This window comes from Pecten maximus, chromosome 1, assembly GCF_902652985.1.
Source record: "Pecten maximus chromosome 1, xPecMax1.1, whole genome shotgun sequence".
Lineage (NCBI taxonomy): Eukaryota > Metazoa > Mollusca > Bivalvia > Pectinida > Pectinidae > Pecten > Pecten maximus.
This window is the reverse complement of record NC_047015.1, coordinates 50,651,091-50,674,986: the sequence shown is the minus strand read 5'-3', so window position 1 is coordinate 50,674,986 and position 23,896 is coordinate 50,651,091. Positions and strand designations below refer to the sequence as shown.

Genomic DNA, 23,896 nt, shown 5'->3' with positions numbered 1-23,896 from the left:
CCTTATTTATAGAATCAACCTGTTAACTATTTGCACTAAAATCTATTTGTCTGGTTGTTGTATTTTTTTTTCGAAATGTGATCTCATAGCTATGCTGCTACCTTTATGAATTTTACCTGTTTTTGTTGTTGATTATGTAATTATGTACATGTATAGGAATGACGTCTTTGTACTGCGATACGAAACCTTCGTAGCTAGCCATGCTTAGCCAATCGACATAATAGGTAAGAATATATATATATATTTCAGAGCGGCAATCGTCTGTTTACATTTACACTAAGCTAAATTTATCCACTTAGGCACCAAATATTAAGATGATTATCAAATTTTGTAAACAACTTGGACACTTTTCAGATTACAATATGTACATTGATTCCGGGGCAAAAACTGACCAAGAGTTGCGATTTCTGTTATTTCTTCATTTTTTAATTTTTTTATTATTATTATTAGTTGTTTCTACGGCTCCATGCAAATCTATATTTTGTTTATATTCTGTCTTCGGTTAATAAAATAAAAGTGAGTCAGAATTATCTTATTGTTAGAGTTATCATAAATCTTAACACATGATACGACCTTGCTACCAATCTCACTATTGATGTGATTTGTATTGAAATACATAACCATTCGGCAAGTACACTCTGTGCAACTGTAAATTGACTCAGCATATTGAGAGTATGAGGGAATGCAGTTGAAATATCTGGTGTCATTTTTGACGCTTGAAGTTTCCTCATTCGTTTTCGTCCTGTTGCACAGGAAAGTGGACATTGAGGATGTAGCCGGTGTAGTTATTTGTTTGTAATTTATAATATTATTAACAGTTCTGTGTCCAAATAATCCTTTAGTCAAATCACAGTTTTCAGACATTTTTTTTCTCCAGCACACAGTTACATTAACGGAAATACTTTTTATACATTTTTTTTATAATTTAAATAACTTATATACCGAGTAGGAGAGTCAATCGCGATAGCATGTGTCGAAATGTTTGTCATCACAAATTTAATGTTTTGGGTAACTATAGATGTTTTATTGTCTTTGTCATTTTTACGTCTAAGTAAAGCGTACGTTGCAGTTTAATATTTAAATGATAATCGTATTTTCATTTACAACTTATTGTTGACGTAGGTCACGGAAACGCTTTGAGCATGTTCTCAGAGAATACTTATATTGAAGCTTGGCATCAATCGCACAATCGATTATGATTTCTACTCCATATTGTTCTTTGCAAACGACTCTTTTTCGGGAACTCGCGGCATCTCTGGCCACTTTGCAGTGAATCCTCCTTCATAGGTAATGTTGTCTTGATCTTCCATGCGATCGAAACACAATTTTGGTGGGCTGAGCCCGATTCGCGGAATGCGTTGCTCGATACGCCATAAGTGCTTCGTTCCTTTTCAACAACTGTTAAACAGTTTGGACCGCGCACTCTGCTTCGCCGTTACTCTGCGGATAACGTGGGCTGCTAGTCCGGTGTTTGAATTCATATTCTTTAGTTAAGCGTTTGAATGACTCGGATGCATACTGAGGTCCATTATATAAAATGAACACAAACTATGTCGTCTGATGTTGCCGTCAACAACTTGGAGATTGCAACGAATCGCGAATAATAGTCGACCACGAGCAGGTAGTTTCCACCTTTATAATGAAATAAGTCACTTTCCATGACTTGCCAACTTGTGATGGTACAGGTGTTGGTATGAGCGGTTCGCATTGTGTATTTCTTGTTTTGACACAACGATAGCAATTGTGCACGAGATCTTCTACTTACGTGCTCAACCTTGGCCACCACACAGTCTTATTTGCACGTTCTCTGCACTTGACTATTCCTAGATGACCTTCATGGATTTTATCGAGGATGTCTGACCTTAGTGTTAGAGGGTATCACAAGTCGTTCACTCTTCAGAAGTAAGCCTTTGTTACCTCTCCACGTACTGCTCAGTTCGGCTTGACACACTCCGGTACACTGGTCCTATCCATTGACCATTCACCTAAGAAGTCTGTCATGACTTTTTGGATCCATTTTTGACTCGCGTCTGATTTCGTCGAGACGAAGATCTGTTGCCGGAATAGCATCGATCACGCTGTTTACGTAAATATTAGTCTCCTCTTCAAACGAGGGTGTTATCTATGTGTTTCTTAAGGGCGCCCTGGATAGAGCGTCTGGTATATATAGTTCCTTTCCTGGAATGTCAATTATGGTGTAGTCGAAACGCATGAGCCGCATCCTGAATCTCTGGATACGCGGAGGGAGTTCATTGAGCACTTGTTGCTAAGCAACGGAATCAACGGTTTGTGATCGGTCTCCCAGTAGATTCTTTTACCTAGGATGAAGTCTGGAAAGCGTTCACATGCCCACACGAGGGCTAAAGCCTTTTCTCAATTTGTGCGTACCTTTGTTCTGTTGGCGTCATAGCACAAGACGTGTACGTGACTGGACGTCGTTGACCGTTTTCCTGTACTTGCATGATAATTGCCCCGATGATTTGACGACGCATCCGCGCCAACGATAGTGTCTTTGTGAGGGTCATACAGAGCTAACGTCGGGCTTCAACTCAGTTGTTCTACTTTCAGTTCATGAAATGCCTGTTCCTGTGGTATACCCCATGACCACTGATTGTCTTTAATCAACAAATCTCTGAGAGCTTTGGTTTTTTCCCGCCAGATTGGGAGCGAACTTTCCCATCTGGTTTACCATACCAAGAAAGCTGCATACCCCACTCACGTCATTTTGGGGTTCCATTTCTGTAATGGCAGTAATCTTTTCGGGATCCGGAAGTACACCGTTCGCGCTAATGATATGTCCTACAAACTTGACATGTGACCTTGAGACCTCACATTTCGCCGTGTTCAGTGTAATACCACTAGCACATAGCCGTCTAGCACTGCATGTAGCCTGTCATCATGCTCTGACTGATCTGCTCCATATATCAGAATGTCTTCGATTTGACACACGAATCCTGGAAGACCTTCTAGAATATGACTCATTCTTCGCTGAAAATGCTCTGGTACCGAGGATATACCGAAAGGTAAACGTTTGAAACACTACCTCCCGAAAGGCGTTATGGAGATTGTGAGATGACCACTCTCTTCTGGGAGACCGATCAGCCAAAACCGTGGGTTAGTGTCCGATTGGCTAAATATCTTGGCCCCGGCTAACTAAGTTGTATCAACTAACGGAAGTTGGTGTTTCTCTCGTTGAACACTTTCATTTAACTTAGAGATTCTGACCTTTCCATTGGTTTCGGAACGACGACAACGCTACGCAACCACTCTGTAGGCTCGTTAATTGCCTCTATTACGCCCAACTGCTCCATACGTTTGAGCTCATCACGAAATTTCGGTAGAAGGGGTATTGGAAATTTGGCAATCTTCGTGGTGTATTTAGTGGGAACGGTTTCGTATCCTCTTTAAGGTTTATAGTGTAGCTGCTAACCAATTTCCCAAAACCAGTAAATAATTTCGGGTATGAAGCGCGAATGGGGGTCATATTTACTGCGTCCACTGATACTCTGGTTACCAACCTCAGGCTAGTGACAACCTGTCGTCCAAGTAAGGCCTGAAGTAGACCACCAACAACATATACTTCCTATTTAGTTCTTACGTCCTCCCCCTTAACTCTTGCTGAAAGCATCGCTGTGAACTTCCCTTTTACATCTAAGGGATTCTGTCCGGGTCCATACAACACTTTGTCCGATTTTTCTAGTTTAGTTTTTTACCACTCAGCAGGGATCAATTTCTGATCTGCTCCTGTATCAGTCTTGAACATGACTGGTTTCTCGTCCAATTTAATGTCAGCAGTCCAAGGTTCCGAGCTTATAGCTCCCACCACTTCACCAAGAAATAGTTCTTCACATTTTTTGTCTCTATTTTCATAATCTGTGATCACATGTCCCACTTCAGCTCTACAACTTTTAAAAAATGTCCCTTACGTTTATCTGCCCTGCAGGTAGGGCGTAAGAATTGTACCTGCTGCGACTAAACTTGGGATCTTATCTTTTCTCTTCTTTCTTAACAACTTTCTTCTTCCTAATGTCTCCCTTGACAATGCCTCATTTTTGGCCTTTAGTTGAGCGTTCGCCGCTGTGAGGAAGGTTTTGGGTTCTTTCCCCTAGCCGAGACATACCAAAGTCTTTAAAAATGGTAGTTGCTACTCCTGCTTAGCGCTCAGCATAGTTGGAGTGGAACGACTGGTTCGCCCGTTGTCAGTATAATGTGACCGGGTATGGTGTGCTGCTGGGTATCTTCGGCAGTATGCTTCAGTGAGATAGCACTATAAATCGGCAAAAATTCCAGCCTATCACAAGGAGACTTAACACGAACATACCACAGCCTCCCAAAACACACATACGCACTCACCACACGCATACATGTCGCACGCACGGGAGGCCGTCCTTAAATGACCTTAGCTGTTAATAGGGCGTTAAACAAAATAAACCAAACCAACCAAACCTTACGTTTACATCTGAAGCATGTTGCGTTGCGAGCTGAACATTTATCTCCGGTATGACTTGGGGTATGCCTACAACGTCGGCACGTTGACCCCTGAATGGCTGTGAAGTTGCCTTCTGCTTGGCAGCATCCACTTGCACATTCTCTATTTCATGTCTTACCACGCTATGTTGCCTGATAACCTTTAAATCAATGATCATTTAATGAGGTACTGTTCATTCACTGTCGTTCAGATTTGAACTACAGTAACTACAAGCAGTTTACGAAACTCATTCTTAAAATGTGCACCGTGCCAGCAAGAAACTCGAAAAACAGTCGTTGTGTATATCTTCATACATGTTTATTCCAGCCCAAGAAGCAAGCACGAGTAATTTCCGGCCGTCCATGTTTGTTACAAGGATAATACGACCAGTTGTTCCGGAATAGCAAGCGTCTCTATGATCTAGATGTTAAGCGTCTCTATGGACTAGATGTTAAGCATCTCTATGGACTAGATGTTAAGCGTCTTTATAGACTAGATGTTGAGCGTCTCTATGGACTATATGTAAGTTTTATATAGAGAAAAGTGAAATTAATCTTTTCTGTTTATATTGTTTTGTTGTATTTAAAGCAAATAAAGATGTATTTTGTCTGTACACCTTTACTTGTTTAAACATCCAAAAAATGTATGAAAATCAAACATTTATTGCATATATTTCATGGGAAAATTATCTTAATATACACACATGTATACAGTATTATAATCATCACGACATAAAATTTCTGTGACCTAATACAGTTTAATTTGTACGTATAAGCTCAGATGAAATGTGTCAAGCAGTGTTTTCTTTTAAAAACATATGATTTGTGAAATAAAAATAGTATATTTTCATACTAGAAATAAGTCGTCTGATACACGGAGATCAATATGTAATGAAGTCAGCAGGGTGTGAAAAGTTTTGTCATACATTCCTACACGAGTAACGTCCCTTGCACTGCAACATCGTATCTTGGTGGACATTTTGTTACATTTTAACACAGGGACTTGGTACGAGAAATTCCCTGTCCATGCATGTATTATAGTATCTCATACAAAACAACTATATATATATGGACCATGAATTTGGAAATATGTGTGTTGTAAGTATTTTTCTGGCAAGTCTTGTCAAAGTTTTTCAAATTATCTATAAATATCTGTAGTTCAGTTTAAGATTATGTCTGATGTGTTACACACATGAGTAAAATTGACAAACAGGTTTGTCCGTATCAAAATACAGGTCCCTAATTGACGCACGTGGTCGGTTTTCCCTCTACATGATGTTGTTGGACTTCGAACTTGATAGAAAATAATATGCCCCAGACAGATGTGTATCGGTGTCTGGAGTAAATCAGAAAAACCCGCATATCAAGTGCCCTTTGGACTTTCCGGGGAATTGAAAATCGGTTGTGATTCATGTATCATAAGATTGACCGATAACGAAAGTGGGTTTATTGTAATAGGTACTCACAATCCTATACTTAATGGTGTCATATATAAGGATTTTAAGTAGTTTTTGGTAAATTACCTTGGAGTTTAAATATAGCACAGGAAAGTTTGTTTCGTTTTACATATAAACTTCTTTTTAGTTTTGAACATTTGTGCAGTTTAAATATAGCATAGGAATGTTTCTTTCGTATTACATATAAACTTTCTTTTATTTTTGAACAATAATGCGGTTTTTAAAGTTGCTTTTAAATCATTTTTTATGGGGGGGGGGGGGGGGGGGGGGGGGGGTCCTAAACGACTCGGTGAAAAGCCGAAAAAATAAGCATACTAAGTTATTAAAATTTATTCGTGTATTTACGTTAGGGGAAATCCCTCTTATTTGTATTCTTGCACAGGCACCGATTTATTTTCCTTGAGATCTGTTTCTGTATATACATGTAGTAGCAATGAGGTAAAATTAATGGTTACTGGTACCTGTGTGTTTGAGTTCATTGTTCGCTTTCTTCAAATAAATCCGAAACGGTTATTTAAAATAGTTTCGGACGGACATACATGTACTTTGGTTTGTTTTTGTTTAACGTCCTATTAACAGCCAGGGTTTTGGAGGTGGAGGAAAGCCGGAGTACCCGGAGAAAAACCACCGGTCTACTGTCAGTACCTGGCAACTGCCCCACGTAGGTTTCGAACTCGCAACCCAGAGGTGGAGGGCTAGTATTAAAGTGTCGGGACATCTTAACCACTCGGCCACCGGCGACATACAAGTTTGATAAAAATGAAACATGACAATAAACGACCATATATATTTTACATAGAATATCAACATATTCAACAGTGTATATTAATGAAATTATGAAATATTGAAACCATTTAGCGAATATTAAAATAATTTAACATTCTAATTGTTCTTTCGGTAATTTAAATGACGAGACTAGAAATGAGTTGTGTAGGGGATGCTGAAGGGTAGAGTAAAGTGACCGAGTCCCTTTCCGGGGTATATTGGTGAGATTTTGGTGAAGGGTGTGGGGACGGGTTGCTGCTGTGCTGAATAATACATACAAAATCTAATTCTTATACATGTATCTACTGTCTAATTAAAATGTTTTTAAAACTCCACATTGTCACTGTACGAATATGTTTTATTTATTTATTAAGGCGTAATTGTCACAAACGTTATTCATAACCAAAACGGGAAACATCAATCCTCAGAAGTACTTTGGATTGTACATGTATGTGATAATTTTAAATAGTGCCATGCTATGGAGGAGTGTCACGCCGGGTCACTTCGTGACACGATACCACATATATAGGCTTGTACTATACAATATAATTATCTCATATTTATATATAGGTTTCTATAGATAATTAATCAGTATGTAAATATGTTATTGTTCTTAGTTCAGAGCAACAATTTTTATTGATTGATTTTGTTTACTCGGCATATATATACTGATAGCTGAAGAATTTTTGAATTGCGTAAACAATGTTGATAATCAACAAATAACTGCCATCTCTTTATAGATATATATGATATAAAATGAGAGTAATATCGATATTTAAAGTTAAAATACATGATGTGTACCAAATTGCTCAGAGAGGCTCCCAAACCTAACAGGAAAGCTCGATGACAAGTAACAAGTTAGTGTTATTTTCGTCTTCGGTAAGTGATTAAAATCGTTGAACTGTAAAATATGTGTATAACCTTTTGACCTTTGACACACATGTGTTTCACATCGACTAAATATATCTGTTTGCCCTGACCTTGAATATCAGACACTAAAATAACACGTAGCCAAGCTGACCATTTATGAAAAAAATAAGAATGACGAAATATTTCCGACGTTCTGATTGGTTGAATTATCATTTAAATTCGGCTCGTCACATCATCTGATTCACGAACACGCGGTGCCGAACTCGCTCACACCACCGGTAGTAAACAAGTCCACGTGGTTGTACGAGGAAGAGGAGGCTTCTTAGTCGCTGTTATCTACAGCAAGTTCCGGACAGTATTCAGTTTACCTACATCTTAACTCACACGAAGGTATATATGTACTACATTTTCATTGTTCTACAATATATAAACTAACGGAAAATGTATTTAAATCATTAGTAAATTATGGTTCGGCGATAATATTGTGCTTTAATTGTGTTGTTTCTTGATGAGCAGACGACGCCGGAAAACCCCGTTGATACCACATATGCATGCTTGTTGTTTAATGTAATTATATGTATATATATAATGCATAGTAAAATATAGATATGTTATCTATGCTGTCGATGTAGTCTCATTTTAATGGGAAACAAAACTTACGGGCCCTGTATATATTACCGGGCATCCTTTACCTATCCTTACCGATGAATTTAATATAATAGTTATGAGCCTGGTAACTATTTGCATATCGGCTAATATGTAATCTCTCCTTGTAAAGTCATTGCCCCGATGTGGGCCCAATTATTTTGACAATTAAAACATCGTATTATAATGGATAACACAGGCGAATTCATATATCAAGAGAGTGGGGTCGAAAATTGTCAAACTCAAAACCTCGAATCCCAACCTTTAAGTCGAAGTCGAAATATGATGTCATAAAATTTAACACGTACATGTATAGGTTATTACGTATATAAGTAAGTACGCGTGTCAGTAAATGTCTGTATCTACATGAATAAATATTGATTACGAAATTATAATTAAAAGCTTTAATATTTCTTTGGTATTTCATTGATAAGATGTCCATTCTATCCATTATTAGATCTTTATAATATTGATAATTCATCTTGAATTGAAAATTGTCGTGTTGTCATCAAAATCAAACATCAAATATAATATACACCATGAAAAGGGGAAAAATCCAAATGAGTTTTAACATTAGGGATATTCAAGTAACGGTTGTCGCCCCTGCTACTGAATGACTGTGTTTTGAATTCAGCTCAACTTCATTGTGTTTTTTTGGTGAGTTTCCTCTTAATTTACACTGATTTGAACAATTTGAACTGTTTCCGCAGTGATACTATTCTTGTGGTACATATTACCGCATCGAACTGCGTTTGTTATGGATCAACAGGTCAGTACAGACCCTTTGAACAACCAGGCTGCGGCAATGTATGTAAGTGAGGTAATGGCGGTCGGTAACATTACCCCTGTCGCTACGACTTCTGAGAATGTAACCACAGATACGAAAGGTTCAGAAACCCCTGACACAAGAAAACGTAAAGCCGGTGCCGATAACAGACACACTATTGACAATGAGAATAAAAAGCAAAAGAACTGTAATGACTCAGAGTGTTCCCTACCCACCCCCACACAACACTCGAACTCCGATATGGCCGAACTCAGGCACCTGATACAACAATTAACAACACGCCTCAACACCATTCATGGCAGCTTAAGTGATAGAATGGTAGCTTTAGAAGATAATTTGACTGATAAACTTTCACAAATTATTGACACCAAGATCGACAAAAAACTTCAAACAGCTAAACAGAATTTGACCTCCTATGTAAACACAGAAATAAACAAAGTGAAACAGGACATGAACGATAAAATAAAAGATCTACACACCGATGTCCATGGAGTTATCAACAACAGAATTAATTCATCAGGTGACACAGAAAATATCAATAGGAAAACCAACATAGTCATCAGAAACCTAAAGGAGCTCCAACAGGAAAAGGGTGAGGGAGGACCCGAGTTCACAAAACAAAAAGTGAATGCGATGATTAGAGACGGCCTCCGGCTACCAAACATAAACATTGTACAGGCTGAACGTAAACAACGTAGAGGTGACAAACCAGGGGTAGTAATTGCTACTATCGAGACATTAACTCAAAAACAAACAGTAATGAAGAAAAAGAACACTTTGAAACAATCTCGCGATTACTCAAGTGTATATATTGACAATGACATGTCTAAAAGTGAGTTGGATACCCAGCGCTCTTTACACACTGTTTTGCGCGAAATTGGTAAACAACACGACTACAAGGTGTATGGTAACAGACTAGTAAAGGTAAAGGAACCGGAGCGTGACGACACACGTAACATGCATAGCGAGTCGGATGGATGGAGGACCGTACGGCGCAGACACTCGCCCGCTCGTGACGTACCTCGCGATAATCGCAATCATGGTTTTTCTAATGACAGGCGTAATGACCAACGTCAAGGTCGACGTCATCATCAGCGTGATAATCACACTACGCAAGGTCAAAACCGCTTTGAGCGCCGTTAGGCCAGTCTTCGACTAGGTGGTTGGAACGTAAACGGTTGGTCCAGGCATGAAAATGATAACTCTCGGTTTAGAGGTACAGTTATTCAACACTTTAATCTCGACGTTATTGCATTGTGTGAAACGTTTTTAACGAACAACGAACAAATAGCCGTTGATGGGTATAGTTTCTTTGGTCACAACAGAGCTAACATTCATACGCGCGCCAAACGCGGTTCTGGAGGGGTAGGATTCCTTCTGAAAACATCTATACTGAACTATTTCGTTGTATCTGATCTAAATAAAGACAAAGACGATGTTTATTGGATAAAAATGAGATCTAAGTCTGACGATTTTACCATCTGCCTGTGTGTGTGTTACTTCCCCCCTGAAAACTCAACTCATTCACATGATCCCTGCATTGCCTATTCAGAACTTTTACATCAAGTACACATGTACCAAAATGAAGGTCACGTGTTTATTTTTGGAGATTTCAATGCTAGAACTGGTGACCTATCCGATTATATCGAAGGCGTTGACCGTGTTCAACACAGACATTCCATAGATACTACTTTAAACTCTTATGGTGATCATTTTGTTGACTTCTGTATTGATTCAAACATGTGTATTCTGAACGGCCGTTATAATGACGATGATAATAACTTCACATGTATATCCGCCAGGGGAAGATCGGTAGTCGATTATATGATTGTACCGCACGATCAGCTGCAATTCGTTACGGACTTTAAAGTCAGGACTATGTCTGCAGTGATTGAGAGCATTGACGGTATTCCAGCTATGTCATACCCGGATCACTCTCTATTGGAATGCGCTCTGCTACTTCCCGTGAATGTTAATATTTCCAATATGCAGTGTAATCACGAGATTGGTGGTAGCGTGACTTCTGGCACCCGATATAACGCCAAAAAAGTTCCAAATGACTTCCTACTCGGACACCAATACCTACCCAATATAAACGCAACTATTGAACGCCTGGAAAACCATTTAAGCAATAGAGCAGATGTTAATTCTGCATATGACGATTTTGTTGACTTTTTACATCTTAATATGGACAATGCCGGTATGAGAGTCCACGCGAAAACCAACATCGACTCTTCCGTAAAACCGACTACAAAACCATATTGGAACGATGAGTTGAAGAGTAAATGGAACTCCGTTGCTACCAAGGAGCGTGCTTGGCTTAGATGTATAGATACTAATAAATCTCAAAAACGCCGTTTGAAGCAATTGTTTTGTACAGAACGGAAAGAATTCGATAAGTTACACAGGAAAGTCAAACGTCAGTTTCAGGCAAAACAAGTGAATGATCTACATGATAAATTAGAGCAACCTAACTCAAGGGATTTTTGGAAGGATATCGGGAATATAGGAATCGCTAATCACAGAACTTCACATATACCTCTATTTGTTAAAGATGACGACGGAAACATCATTAGTAACACACACGATGTTCTGGAACGTTGGCGAACAGACTACGAAAGTCTATACGCGCCAAACGACGTAGAAGCTACAACGTACGATGATGATCACCTTGAGATGGTGAAGGGTCGTGTTACAAATAATACAGTGCCATTAAACAACAACCAGGATGTATCAAACCTCAACGCACCTATACAACGACAGGAGGTGCTGGACGCAATATGTCGTACCAAAGTAGGTAAGGCGGCTGGAGTCGACGGTATTCCGGCGGAAGTGTTAAAAAACGACGCCTGCGTGGATATCATGTTCTCATTGATCAGCTATTGTTTCGACCATGGAATCGTCCCTGATAAATGGAAGCAGGGTATCATCAACCCTCTTGTCAAACCAAATAGTACCGATCCTATGGACCCTTTGTCTTACCGAGGTATAACCCTATTGTCCGTTCCTTGTAAAGTTTATTGCGATATCCTCAACCGTCGTCTTTCTTCCTGGCTAGAGGAAAATAATATCCTACACGACGCGCAGAATGGTTTTAGGAAGGATAGAAGTTGTCAGGACCACGTGTATTCGCTATACAGCGTCGTGAAAAATCGCATCAACGCTAAACAGTCGACCTATTCATGCTTTATAGACCTACGCAAAGCCTTTGATACGGTCGTCAGAGACTGTTTATGGTATAAACTTCTACAGACTGGAATAAAAGGTGAGATTTTCAAGGCTGTTTTTGCTCTTTATGATGGTGTTTCTTGCTGCGTGCGCGTCAACAACCTACACACTGATTGGCTATCTGTGTCACGTGGGGTAAAACAAGGTTGTTTAGCCTCCCCAACACTCTTTGCAATTTACATTAATGACTTGATTGAGGAACTTAACGCTTCAGAATTTGGTATTGACATCGATGGTGTCTTGCTTAGCTGTCTCTTTTACGCCGACGACATTGTGTTAATGACGTCATCAGAAGAGGGTCTCCAATCCCTTCTGAACATTGTCTCATCTTGGTGTTCTCGATGGCGCCTTTCTGTTAACGCTGGAAAGACTAAAGTCATGCATTTTAGACATAAAAGTATACCTGCTACTCAGTTTTCGTTCACCTGTAATGGACACTCTCTTGAACGTAAAGACCGTTATAAATACTTAGGACTCTGGTTCGACGATTACGCCGATATGAACATCGCGGTGAAAGAACTGTCTAAATCCGCAAGCCGAGCCCTCGGTCTCCTCATCTCTAAGTTTTATAGTGCCGGTGGAATGACTTATTCAGTATTCACAAAGTTATATGAGAGTCTTGTTGAGCCTGTCCTTCTTTACTGTTCCGGTATTTGGGGACAGCCCCAAAGAAAAGAGATAAACAATGTCCAAAATCGCGCTATGAGAGTTTTTATGGGTGCATCCAAGAACACCTCTAACGTCGGCATGATTGGAGACATGGGATGGTTATCTACGCAAAGTAAGCAACACATCGAAGTATTTCGTCTATACTGTCGAGTTAACTCTGTTAATAGTGATCGTTTACTCAATAAAATTCATTTGTGGTCCAAGCGGAGAGGAACTTCCTGGGATTCGCGGGCACTTCGGCTTAGCCGCAAATATGATTCCCAAGACATCGTAGGATCTGGAGCCAAACCCACGAAACAAATCATGAACATGATCAAATCTAAAATTAGACATAAAGACGAAAGTGAGTGGTTTGGCCAGATGTGGAATGACCGTGGCAACCCTAATGGAAATAAATTACGGACTTACAGGATTTATAAGAAAGACCGAATAACCGAGCAATATGTGAACATTTACATGCCTAGAGCTTACCGAAGCGCGCTAACCAAGGTGAGATGTGGTAGTGCACCATTAATGGTAGAGACTGGTCGCTACAATAGACCTCCTACTCCATTAAACGAGAGATATTGTCCGTTCTGTGAGGATGTAGTCGAAAACGAAATGCATTTTTTGTGTGTCTGTAATACATATAGTGACTTAAGAGTTAATCTTTTTAATCAAATGGAACATAGTGATGTAAATTTTAAAAATTGTGATCATATTGGAAAGTTTAATTTATTAATGACAAATTCAGATGTCCAATTTTTACTTGCCAAAACTGTATTTTTAATGTTACGTAGAAGAAGAACGCTTATGCAATTTATTTAATATCTGTTTCTTATTTTCCGTGTCTGTTAATAGCCTTTTAATTCATAAAATTGATATAGTTAAGACACATTTTATAATTATTTTATGCTGTCTATGTTTTTTTAGTCATAATGATATCCACATATATCTTATGTATAAATTTATAAATTTTATGATGATAGTATTAGCATGTACATAAATGATAGAGATGTTGATATTTATACCATATCTAACCTGTCACTCTGAAAGAGTATTCAGTGATGGGATTTGTGCGACTTGTCGGTAGGGATAGGCTCAACCACTCTCGTGCTTCTCCCATCACTGGCTTTGGTACAAGTGTATTTTCAAACAAGTACTAGTCATAATATAGTTGCTATCATTTTTAATTATTTATACATTCCGTCCATATATGTGCGTATGCAGTTATATTTTAAAACCGATAATGACTCTTTTAAGAACTAGATCTTTGTACTTTTAGTTTGTCTATTATGATTTCTGATTCGTATTGATATATTGTATGATATTATATATTTATTTAATAGTGTATATAGATAATGTTCTAATAGTGTCTCATAAGCCAAAATTGGCTGGATGTCGATATCAATTTTATGCTAAGTCTCAAATGCTGTTTTATTATGATTGTATTGACATGTGACACTTTAATAAAATATGATTGATTGATTGATTGATATTAACAGCATCGCTTGTGTGTCCTAATGATAACACTGTTTCTATATAAGCTTCAACATCCTACACACAACCAGTGATTAAATGAAGATAATCGGATTACATTTAAAACATGGAAAGCAGTACGATGTCAGTTTTTGAAGAAGTTTCGTTAAAAATAAAATCTGAACATGTAATTTAATTGTAGTAGGTTTAAAGGATTGTTTATTTATAAACCACTAACAATTATCCCGCAGAAAGAGGACTGCATAGAACAATCCTCGGAAACAACAAAATATTTACAAGTACGTGTATGCACGCTAATGTCTGACGCAATGATAGTTTCCAGTACACGAAATATTCTGGGAATTCCCATCAGAAGATGACGCCACTTTGACACAATTACTATAAAAAGACGGCATTACTAAAATTACGCATCACATGCGCTTCGAGTACTCATAGATGCATGTACTTGAAGGACGGTCGTCACGCGAATCTATATATAGATTGATGTAAACTGTAGTACAATATATATATATATATATATCGATTGACGAATTCGCTGACAAAACGACAACTATACAGAACAAGTATGGAAAGGATATATAAGGGTCAAACTCCACGTATAAATAAAACGGAATTAAGGTGCATGCTAATCAACTATGTATTTAATTACCATGTAAATGGATGCACACTTAATTTAATCATATGATGGAATCGAAACGCCATAGTTGTCACTTCATTACACGTGGAGTAATTTCATTCCAGTTAGATAGGTGGTGGTCAGTATATTTCTGATATATGTGGTGTCCATTTCATGTCCTGTATATATGTGATGGTTACTTCCGTTACTGTATGTGATGGTCACTTCCATTACTGTATAAGTGATGGTCACTTCCATTACTGTATATGTGATGGTCACTTCCATTACTGTATATGTGATGGTCATTTCCATCACTGTATATGTGATGGTCACTTCCATTACTGTATATGTGATGGTCATTTCCATCACTGTATATGTGATGGTCACTTCTATTCTTGTATATGTGGTGGTCACTTCCGTTACTGTATGTGATGGTGATGGTTATTTCCATTACTGTATATATGTAATGGTCACTTCCATTACGGTATATGTGATGGTCACTTCCATTACTGTATATGTGATGGTCACTTTCATCACTGTATATGTGATGGTCACTTCCATCACTGTATATGTGATGGTCACTTCCATTACTGTACATGTGATGGTCACTTCCATTACTGTATATGTGGTGTCACTTCCATCACTGTATATGTGATGGTCACTTCCATTCTTGTATATGTGGTGGTCACTTCCGTTACTGTATATGTGATGGTCACTTCCGTTACTGTATATGTGATGGTCACTTCCATTACTGTATATGTGATGGTCACTTCCATTACTGTATATGTGATGGTCACTTCCATTACTGTATATGTGATGGTCACTTCCATTACTGTTTATGTGATGGTCACTTCCATTACTGTATATGTGATGGTCACTTCCATTCTTGTATATGTGATGGTCACTTCCATTACTGTATATGTGATGGTCACTTCCATTACTGTTTATGTGATGGTCACTTCCATTACTGTATATGTGATGGTCACTTCCATTCTTGTATATGTGATGGTCACTTCCATTACTGTATATGTGATGGTCACTTCCATTACTGTATATGTGATGGTCACTTCCATTACTGTATATGTGATTGGTCACTTCCATTCTTGTATATGTGATGGTCACTTCCATTACTGTATATATGTGATGGTCACTTCCATTCCTGTATATGTGGTGGTCACTTCCATTACTGTATATGTGATGGTCACTTCCATTACTGTATATGTGATGGTCACTTCCATTCTTGTATATGTGATGGTCACTTCCATTACTGTTGATGTGATGGTCACTTCCGTTACTGTATATGTGATGGTCACTTCCATTACTGTATATGTGATGGTCACTTCCATTACTATATATGTGATGGTCACTTCCATTACTGTATATGTGATGGTCACTTCCATCACTGTATATGTGATGGTCACTTCCATAGCTGTATATGTGATGGTCACTTCCATTACTGTATATGTGATGGTCACTTCCATTACTGTATATATGTGATGGTCACTTCCATTACTGTATATGTGATGGTCACTTCCATTACTGTTGATGTGATGGTCACTTCCATTTTTGTATATGTGATGGTCACTTCCATTACTGTACATGTGATGGTCACTTCAATTACTGTATATGTGATGGTCACTTCCATTACTGTATATGTGATGGTCACTTCCATTACTGTATATGTGATGGTCACTTCCATTCTTGTATATGTGATGGTCACTTCCATTACTGTATATGTGATGGTCACTTCCGTTACTGTATATGTGATGGTCACTTCCATTACTGTATATATGTGATTGGTCACTTCCATTACTGTATATATGTGATGGTCACTTCCATTACTGTTTATATGTGATGGTCACTTCCATTCCTGTATATGTGATGGTCACTTCCATTACTGTATATGTGATGGTCACTTCCATTACTGTTGATGTGATGGTCACTTCCATTCTTGTATATGTGATGGTCACTTCCATTACTGTACATGTGATGGTCACTTCAATTACTGTATATGTGATGGTCACTTCCATTACTGTATATGTGATGGTCACTTCCATTACTGTTGATGTGATGGTCACTTCCATTCTTGTATATGTGATGGTCACTTCCATTACTGTATATGTGATGGTCACTTCCGTTACTGTATATGTGATGGTCACTTCCATTACTGCATATATGTGATTGGTCACTTCCATTACTGTATATATGTGATGGTCACTTCCATTACTGTATATGTGATGGTCACTTCCATTACTGTATATATGTGATGGTCACTTCCATTACTGTTGATGTGATGGTCACTTCCATTCTTGTATATGTGATGGTCACTTCCATTACTGTATATGTGTGATGGTCACTTCCATTACTGTATATGTGATGGTCACTTCCATTACTGTATATGTGATGGTCACTTCCATTACTGTATATGTGATGGTCACTTCCATTACTGTATATGTGATGGTCACTTCCATTACTGTATATGTGATGGTCACTTCCATTACTGTATATGTGATGGTCACTTCCATTCTTGTATATGTGATGGTCACTTCCATTACTGTATATGTGATGGTCACTTCCATTACTGTATATGTGATGGTCACTTCCATTACTGTATATGTGATTGGTCACTTCCATTCTTGTATATGTGATGGTCACTTCCATTACTGTATATATGTGATGGTCACTTCCATTCCTGTATATGTGGTGGTCACTTCCATTACTGTATATGTGATGGTCACTTCCATTACTGTTGATGTGATGGTCACTTCCATTCTTGTATATGTGATGGTCACTTCCATTACTGTTGATGTGATGGTCACTTCCATTACTGTATATGTGATTGGTCACTTCCATTCTTGTATATGTGATGGTCACTTCCATTCTTGTATATGTGATGGTCACTTCCATTACTGTATATGTGATGGTCACTTCCATTACTGTTGATGTGATGGTCACTTCCATTCTTGTATATGTGATGGTCACTTCCATTACTGTTGATGTGATGGTCACTTCCATTACTGTATATGTGATGGTCACTTCCATTACTGTTGATGTGATGGTCACTTCCATTACTGTTGATGTGATGGTCACTTCCATTACTGTACATGTGATGGTCACTTCCGTTACTGTATATGTGATGGTCACTTCCGTTACTGTATATATGTGATTGGTCACTTCCATTACTGTATATATGTGATGGTCACTTCCATTACTGTATATATGTGATGGTCACTTCCATCACTGTATATGTGATGGTCACTTCCATTACTGTTTATGTGATGGTCACTTCCATTACTGTATATGTGATGGTCACTTCATTACTGTATATGTGATGGTCACTTCCATTACTGTATATATGTGATTGGTCACTTCCATTACTGTATATGTGATGGTCACTTCCATTACTGTATATGTGATGGTCACTTCCATTACTGTATATATGATGGTCACTTCCATTACTGTATATATGTGATGGTCACTTCCATTACTGTATATGTGATGGTCACTTCCATTACTGTATATGTGATGGTCACTTCCATTACTGTATATATGATGGTCACTTCCATTACTGTATATATGTGATGGTCACTTCAATTACTGTATATGTGATGGTCACTTCCATTACTGTATATGTGATGGTCACTTCCATTACTGTTGATGTGATGGTCACTTCCATTCTTGTATATGTGATGGTCACTTCCATTACTGTATATGTGATGGTCACTTCCGTTACTGTATATGTGATGGTCACTTCCATTACTGTATATATGTGATTGGTCACTTCCATTACTGTGTATATGTGATGGTCACTTCCATTACTGTATATGTGATGGTCACTTCCATTACTGTATATATGTGATGGTCACTTCCATTACTGTTGATGTGATGGTCACTTCCATTCTTGTATATGTGATGGTCACTTCCATTACTGTATATGTGTGATGGTCACTTCCATTACTGTATATGTGATGGTCACTTCCATTACTGTATATGTGATGGTCACTTCCATTACTGTATATGTGATGGTCACTTCCATTACTGTATATGTGATGGTCACTTCCATTACTGTATATGTGATGGTCACTTCCATTAATGGTTATGTGATGGTCACTTCCATTACTGTATATGTGATGGTCACTTCCATTACTGTATATGTGATGGTCACTTCCATTACTGTATATGTGATGGTCACTTCCATTACTGTATATGTGATTGGTCACTTCCATTCTTGTATATGTGATGGTCACTTCCATTACTGTATATATGTGATGGTCACTTCCATTCCTGTATATGTGGTGGTCACTTCCATTACTGTATATGTGATGGTCACTTCCATTACTGTTGATGTGATGGTCACTTCCATTCTTGTATATGTGATGGTCACTTCCATTACTGTTGATGTGATGGTCACTTCCATTACTGTATATGTGATTGGTCACTTCCATTCTTGTATATGTGATGGTCACTTCCATTCTTGTATATGTGATGGTCACTTCCATTACTGTATATGTGATGGTCACTTCCATTACTGTTGATGTGATGGTCACTTCCATTCTTGTATATGTGATGGTCACTTCCATTACTGTTGATGTGATGGTCACTTCCATTACTGTATATGTGATGGTCACTTCCATTACTGTTGATGTGATGGTCACTTCCATTACTGTTGATGTGATGGTCACTTCCATTACTGTACATGTGATGGTCACTTCCGTTACTGTATATGTGATGGTCACTTCCGTTACTGTATATATGTGATTGGTCACTTCCATTACTGTATATATGTGATGGTCACTTCCATTACTGTATATATGTGATGGTCACTTCCATCACTGTATATGTGATGGTCACTTCCATTACTGTTTATGTGATGGTCACTTCCATTACTGTATATGTGATGGTCACTTCATTACTGTATATGTGATGGTCACTTCCATTACTGTATATATGTGATTGGTCACTTCCATTACTGTATATGTGATGGTCACTTCCATTACTGTATATGTGATGGTCACTTCCATTACTGTATATATGATGGTCACTTCCATTACTGTATATATGTGATGGTCACTTCCATTACTGTATATGTGATGGTCACTTCCATTACTGTATATGTGATGGTCACTTCCATTACTGTATATATGATGGTCACTTCCATTACTGTATATATGTGATGGTCACTTCCATTACTGTATATGTGATGGTCACTTCCATTACTGTATCTGTGATGGTCACTTCCATTACTGTATACAGGATGGTTAATTCGTTATGAAGTGGTTGATTCGTTTCCGGTATTTTGGTGGACATTTCGTTTCCGGTACAATATGATTGCCATTCCACTTCCGGTACTATATGGTTGTCGTTCCACTTCCGGTATACTATATGACTGTCATTCAATTTCCGGTTCTATCTGGTTGTTATTCCACTTCCGGTACTATATGGTTGTCATTTCACTTCCGGCAGTATATGGTGGTCGATTCCTCTATATGTGGTGGTCATTTCATTTCCAGAGTATGTAGAGGGTTTTTTTCCTTCCAGTGTATTTGATGGTCATATCATTTCTGGAATTTTTGGCGGTCACTTCATTGCCGTTAAATGTGGTGGTAATTTCTTTTCCGGTATTTTTGTGGTCATTTCCTTCCCGATTTTTGTGACGGTCATTTCCGGTTTTTGTGGTGATCATTTCATTTCAGGTTTTTGTAGTTGTCACTTCATTTCCGGTATATAAGGTGGTCATTTCATTTACGATATTGTTGCAGTCATTTCATTCCCGGTATATATGGCGATCTTTTCCTGTATAGGTGGTGATCATTTCTTTTCCGATAGATGTGGTGGTCACTTTCGTTATATGTGGTGTTAAGTTCATTACCGATATGTGTGGCGGTCATGTCCTGTTGATGTGGTGATCATTTCACTTCCGGTATATGTGTTGATCACTACAATTTCCGGTATAAATGATGATCATTTAATTTCCGATATATGTGGTAATCACTTCACTTCCGGTATATGTGGTGATCACTTCACTTCCGGTATTTGTGGTGATCACTTCATTTCCGGTATATGTGGTGATCACTTCATTTCCGGTATATGTGGTGATCACTTCACTTCCGGTATATGTGGTGATCACTTCACTTCCGGTATATGTGGTGATCACTTCATTTCCGGTATATGTGGTGATAATTCCATTTCCGGTATTTGAGACGGTCTTTTCCGGTATACATATGGTGATCACTTAATTTCCGGCGGTTTTTTCTGTTAAATGTGATGGTTATTTCATTTCCGTTGTATGTGGTGTTATTTTATTACATAGATTGTGTGAATTTTGAGCTTAATTAAAATATAATACGAATTGTTTTTTTGGTTTTTTTTTTTTATTATAATTAATGAAACGGAGTGCATACGATTACCCCCAAAAACAAAGAATTTAACGTGCTTCACATTCCCAGTTAAAAAAAACAACTTAAATAGATCTTCAATAAGTTCATATATTTAAATATATATTTTTTTTTCTTTTCTTCATTTTTTGTTTCACAATTTTCCAATGCCATGTAACCATGGCAAGAAATGACCACTCCATATAAGGGAACTGCAGTTACGGCTTTCCCATGCTATTAAGAGCTACACGTGTGTCTAGCAAGTGTAGTTGTGTCTCCTGGCAGTGTCTAACACGGCGTTACCATATAACGGCTCATGTCGGGGCGAATACACATCTACCTACCGAAACGTCGGGTAGACTAGACCTTAAACAAACACTTGTATAAAACGTAGGATTTCACATAACGGGATGTCAGATTGTTCAGACATAAGGTAAGTGAAAGATACGAGATGATCAGATTTGTCATTGCGAATACATTTCGACGACGTCATCGTGAAATCGACCGCTGCTACATGCAGTGCAGTGTGTGGTAATGTCGATGTTTGTGTGCTAGGTCGATACGGATATTTTGCTGTTCAATCCGTTTTTTGTATTAGTTGATGTTATATGAAGCTGTGATTATTTGGTGAGTTTAATTGATCTTTAATTGGACTAAAACCAACAAATGGATGGTATTGTGTGTAAATATATATATATACATAAATGTGACTTTTTAAAATTCGAACGTTAAGAAAATTCAAAATCTTAAAGGAATCAAGTAAAAGCATGAGTTTCATTTTCTCGAAGTTTCTGTACACAGTCATGTATATACACGTACTGCGGCGATTTTAGAATTGCATTTTGAGCTTATAATTGAGTTTAAATGTCGGACTCTTATAATTCTCACTTTTTGAGGGCAGAATTTGAATAAAATTAATTACAGCCATATTTCCAACTGGCTGTATTATATACATGTAGTATGGGATTGTAAACTTCGTTGAACACATTTGTTAAAACCATTCAACCGGTTCTATTCTATATTGATAAAGTGATTTATATTCTAATTAATTCAGTTATAATTGATTTTTAAAGTAAAATTGACACATTCGGAAGTATGTGAATTAAACCTCCATTTTACTTCATGAAAGGCTATAATATATGCATCGAACTCTAAAGAGGACGTTGAGAATTTCTAAAAATGATACACATATATGTAGAGGCCTCTGATATTTGTATACAGGTGGATAAAATTTGCACACTTGCACGCGTTTTATTGAAACGGCATTCACGTTTTTTAAATTCGTTTGAAAACACTTGAAATCAAGGGCAGATATCGATCGATAAACCTGATCGTTGACAGACGTATACTATTTAAGGGTGTATGCTACCTTACGTAGAAAACTTGCGTTATATTTGAGCCTGTACGTAATCACGAATCTTTATTATATATTGATATATACAATGTCTTCTTTTGTATTTATGATAAGCGTCTTCATATATGACACACATAGGACTTATACATGATTGGGTTTGTACATATGAGTTTTAAGAATTATATTCATGTTAGAGCTATCTCCCCTGAAAACAATTTGATGTGTTGAATTATGACATCTCATTACTTTCACATAATCAAATAATCAATCAATCAAGGTCAATTAGCCGTTCGTCAATGATGCATCATCTGCTTCGAGCGTGGAACTCTTCTGTATTGAGTCGCTATGCAATACCACAGAAAGGTAGCATATATCCTTAACTTAATATTTTTATTTCTTTCTCTGGCTGTTTCAGGTATGTGTAGATGATTTTGATATAAATATTGTAATCAATGACAATAAGATTATAAGATTGGTATACCAAAACGGCAGAAACGCGATGAACAAAACACCATTCTTCTTTGATATAAATATTGTAATCAATGACAATAAGATTATAAGATTGGTATACCAAAACGGCAGAAACGCGATGAACAAAACACCATTCTTCCCACACACAATTACATAAACCAACATTCTGTTGATACAAAATACTGTTAGACGCGAGATATCAATTATTGCGCGTCCGTCTAAGCTGAGGTGCTTTCAGAAGGTCAGATCCAATAAATGATTGATGGAACGGAAACTCGGTAATAAAATATCTATTATCTTACTTAGATTTCAGTTCACTAAACAAACCCCAGACCTATGTACTACTAAACAGACTAGCAGTATAGGCGAGTTCGTAGACAGTCCATTACCATGACAACAAAGGGATTACATGCTGATTAGTTTCATACAAAAGAAAAAAATAGACAGCAAAATAGCATGTGTTCGTCATTGATTATGGATCATAATAAGATATCCGTATAATAGAGTATTAGACTAATGACCACCGGGAGGTGAAACACCGGATACTCGAGAACCGTTTCTCTGATTTCGTTACATAGATCTGGTTTCGGTTTTTTGTCCCCAAAAGTATATACATTTCGTTATAAAACAACATTAATAAAATCTGCACTGTTATTCCAACGTTATGTTGGATTGAATCGTGCTTTGTAGATGATGTTGAACGATTACATCACT

General features: G+C 37.7%; 1 protein-coding gene across 2 annotated transcripts in view; it reads left to right on the top strand.

Annotated features, from left to right (window-relative positions):
* Positions 1–7,775: 7,775 nt before the first annotated feature.
* LOC117337179 (stearoyl-CoA desaturase 5-like) overlaps positions 7,776–23,896 on the top strand; it is a 31,275-nt gene continuing 15,154 nt past the window's right edge. The window contains exon 1 of one of the 2 annotated variants that reach the window (XM_033898031.1): positions 7,776–7,949. The gene's annotated coding sequence lies outside the window, so the exon portion shown is untranslated. Of the gene's footprint in view, positions 7,950–21,656; positions 21,791–23,896 lie in introns of those variants that run through there. The other variant, XM_033898039.1, reaches the window with a different exon arrangement.